This window comes from Penaeus vannamei, chromosome 11 (genome assembly GCF_042767895.1).
Source record: "Penaeus vannamei isolate JL-2024 chromosome 11, ASM4276789v1, whole genome shotgun sequence".
Lineage (NCBI taxonomy): Eukaryota > Metazoa > Arthropoda > Malacostraca > Decapoda > Penaeidae > Penaeus > Penaeus vannamei.
In genome coordinates, this window is record NC_091559.1 from 44,420,278 (window position 1) to 44,425,277 (window position 5,000).

The window sequence follows — 5,000 nt, forward strand, 5'->3', positions numbered from 1 at the left end:
CTAGGAAAATACTCAGATTTGGAGAAAGTAGAAATCGTCCATTATTAAAATAAAGATAAGGAGACGCAATATTAAAGATAGCTAACAGGATAAACGATCTTCGGGTTATCATAAACAGGTACCTAAGCCCAAATGATCATATAAATGAAAAGGTCCATAAAATGCTAATATATATATATATATATATATATATATATATATATATATACATACATAAATATACATATATATTCTATTATATATATATATATATATATATATATATATATATATATATATATATATATATATATATGTATATATACATACATAAATATACATATATATTCTATTCTATTATATATATATATATATATATATATATATATATATATATATATATATGTATATATATGTATGTATACGTATCTATATCTGTGTGTGTGTATTTGTGTGTATGTATTTGTGTGTATGTATGGGTGTGTGTGAATATATGTATACGCACACACACACACACACACACACACACACACACACACACACACACACACACACACACACACACACACACACACACACACACACACAACAACAACAAACAACACAAAGGCGGATTCTGAAGACATGTAAATGTCGGTACTTACACACCATAGTTACATGCGGTAACTATTTTTCGACTGAAAACAACAGGTCATGCAAAACAACAATAAAAACAGGTAATGGCGACAATGAAACTAATGATACTGACTGTAACAACATTAACAATAATGATGATTTTTATTTTTAGCTAAATAATTCTAATTTTCTTATAACAGTAGTCTTTTGATCAAATCTATCGAGTCTACCCTCTTATATTACACTTTCTTCCAATGTATATACAAGTTTGTAGAAAATGGAAATTTTACAGTAAACTTGAAATATTCTACATACTAGTGCAGTCTTCACATACATTCATGTATCTGTTTATTAAATGTGCGTATGTCTGGAAGACTGATAAAAAGAGATAGATAGGCTGGCAAATCGATAAATAAAGAGAACTGCATCAATATATGCACTCTCTGTCTCTGTCTCTGTCTCTCTCTCTCTCTCTCTGTCTCTGTCTCTCTCTCTCTCTCTCTCTCTCTCTCTCTCTCTCTCTCTCTCTCTCTCTCTCTCTCTCTCTCTGACACACACACACACACGCACATAAATCCCTATACTAATATAACACACAGGCCTATCTACTCTCTCTCTCTCTCTCTCTCTCTCTCTCTCTCTCTCTCTCTCTCTCTCTCTCTCTCTCTCTCTCTCTCTCTCTCTCTCTCACACTCACTCTCTCTCTTTCTCTCTCACACACACACATAAATCCCTATACTAATATAACACACAGGTCTATCTACTCTCTCTCTCTCTCTCTCTCTCTCTCTCTCTCTCTCTCTCTCTCTCTCTCTCTCTCTCTCTCTCTCTCTCTCTCTCTCTCACTCACTCACACACACACATAATTCGCTATACTCATATAACACACAGGCCTATCTACACATGCAAAGACAGCACACACACACATAAATCCCTATACTAATATAACACAGGCCTATCTATACTCTCTCTCTCACACACATAAATCCCAATACTAATATAACACACAGGTCTATCTACTCTCTCTCTCTCACACACACACACATAAATCCCTATACTCATATAACACACAGGCCTATCTACACACGCAAAGACAGCACACACACACACACACACAGCCTCGTCCCAACCCATAGAAATGAACCTTAAACGAACCGTAAACTGAGTGTGTTGGAATTCCTCTCTTCGTACTAACCTCACATTTACGTCCTCTTCCCCTCGCTTGACGGCAGCGTGACGTCATATCTCGCCAGACCTCTTATCTCGGCTGTAACTGGTGTTGTTTGGCGGAAAGTGATAAGCCAAGGAAAGGCCTTGAATGCATTTCCGATAGGGAAGCGAGTGTCAGGGAGATGAGTGAAGCTGCAGGCATCTAGGTGCGATTTTCCGTGATGGTTATCACTTATGAGGATAGTAATGAGGATGATAGTGATGATGGTAGTGATGATTATGATAATGATGATGGTAATAGTAATATTGATGGTGATGGTGATAAAGGTATTACAATAGGCTACTTCTATTACTTCCACAAGCAGTGATTATGAGGATAATGATAATAACAATGATAATATAATAAAAATGACAATAACAATGGTGAGATAATAAGGATAATCATAATGGTAAGACAATAACGATGATAATAATGGCAAGATAACAATAACGTTAAGATAAGGATAATAATGATGGTGGTAATGATGATGATAATGATGGTGATGATGCATGCAAATATTAATAATAATAGTAATAACAATGATAATGATGATGATAACGATCCTGATCACAATAATAATAAAAATAACAATTACGATGATAACAAAAAAAAAATATAATAAAAACGAAAGTGGTATTAATAACAATAATAGTGACGATCCTCGTGATGGGAATAGCGAAAGCGGAAACCAAACAGTGACCATAATAGAATAATGAAAATACTTATAACGACGATACTAATAAGCGGAGGATGCACCATTTTCACGGGACATATAGCAGAGTAATGACGTTCTTAATTAGGTTAGGATTAAGAAGGGTGAGAGAGGCAGGGTATAAGAGGCACCCAAAGATTAATCCCGTAATCACATCATCTTCTTGTGCAGGATATCTATGGGTTACAAAATAACTTAATGAATTTAGTCCCTTGTATGAATGGGGAGAGAAGAATATTGTGTACTCAGAGGTGAAAGAATAGATAAAAATCTATTATATAATATGAAAATATAATAAAATATATAATATTTTATAAAAAATATATAATAAAAAAATATGATAAAAAAATAGATAAAAGTGAATAGATGCTTAAGGAAATCTGTGAAGTGAATATTATCATGTTTATGGATTTCATTTTTATGATGATGCACAGGGTGGTATTACTTTCATTGATGGCGCATTTGCCTTTTAATCGACTGTTTGACAACTTTAATCAAGTCTTAATCATCTGTCGATGTAATTACATATATACATATATATGTATATATATATATTAGATACATATATATTTATATGCATATATATGCATATATATATATATATATATATATATATATATATATATACATATATACATACAAACACACACACAGACACACACACACACAGACACACACACACACACACACACACAGACACACACACACACACACACACACACACGCACACACACACACACACACACACACACACACACACACACACATATATATATATATATATATATATATATATATATATATATATATATATATATACATATACGTATATGCACACGTGTATCTAAAATATATGTATATACATAATAACTCATTACTAGGACTCACACGTAAGATTCGCAAATGTATTTACTAGATAATCCTATTTTTTTCCCTTCCATAGGACAGCGCGCTATGAGTCCTTCCCTTAAATTAAAGTGAGGGCAGAACGTCTGCTCAAGTCTCTCATAAAGGCAACAATATGAGGCGCATATTATACCCTGATTAGCCGTCTTTTGGCCAAGGCTTCCGACATTGGGACGATGAGGTACGTGCTTCGGCAGGAGGTAGGCGTTCGCGCCGATGAAACGAGGGGCGGGGAAGGCGGGGGTGGGTGGGGTGGGTGGGTGGGGGTGGGGGGTGGGGTGGGGTGGGGGGTGGGGTGGGGTGGGTGGGGTGGGGGGGACGGGCAGCCATGATGGAAAAGGGTTCGTGTTTTTTTTTTTTTTTTTTTTTTTTTTAAGATTTGATGCTTTTTGATGGAAAAGGGTTCATGTTTTTTTTTTTTAAGATTTGATGCTTTTTGATGGAAAAGGGTTCATGTTTTTATTTTATTTTTTTAAGATTTGATATTCTTTTGTTTAGGTTAGTTACAATGACTGTATTCATATATACAATGTCTACACGTAGGCAGACATGAAATGAAAATAACAATGATAATGATAATGAAACTAGTAACATAATGATAGTAATAATGTTGATGATGATGATGATGGTAATGATGATAATGATAATAATGATAATGAAAATAGCCATAACTAATAATGATAATAATAATAGTAATAACAATGATAAAACAATAATGATGAAAATAATGATAATAATAGATAATAATACTACTAACAGCAATAATAATTATCATACCAATGATTTTATTAATGATATCTATAATAACAATGATAATGATAAGGATGATTATAACAATAAACACAACAATGATAATGATGACAGTGATAATGATGATAAAAAAAATCATAATGACACTGATGATTATAGCGATAATAAGGGTAATGCTGATAATGATTATGATGATACTGAGATGATAATAATATTACTTACTAGTAATAGTATCATTAGTTGTAATACTAATACTTATAATATTAATACTGGTAGTAATGATGATAACAAAAAAATATAATAACAATAACAATCATTATCATCATTATTACAATAACGAAAATAATAATGTTCATAAAAAACAGCAACAAGATTATCAATGATAAAATCAATAAACATATGTTCCAAAAACATATTAATGCGAAATATAAAACCCTTTGATAAAAAACAGCATTAAACACATCCATATTTTTCACACCATTTTTAATTTCCTGTTTGGTTTTATATCTACTTGCGTAACCACTGTAAAGATGATTATGAAATCGTAACGAGCAACATATACAACAGAAAAAAATAGGAAGAAAACAAAAATAATAATCTCTTGGTATTTTAGTAAAATAAATAAATAAATAAATAAATAAGTAAATAAATAAAAATAATAACCAACAGATTTTACATCACGACATTATAACCATGCACAGCGCGTTGTTGTCATGAGCGAGCAAAAATAATCTCTTGGCATTTCATATATTTTTATTTATTTATTTATTTTTTAATAACCAACAGATTTTACATCATAATATTATAACCATGCACAGCGCGTCGTTG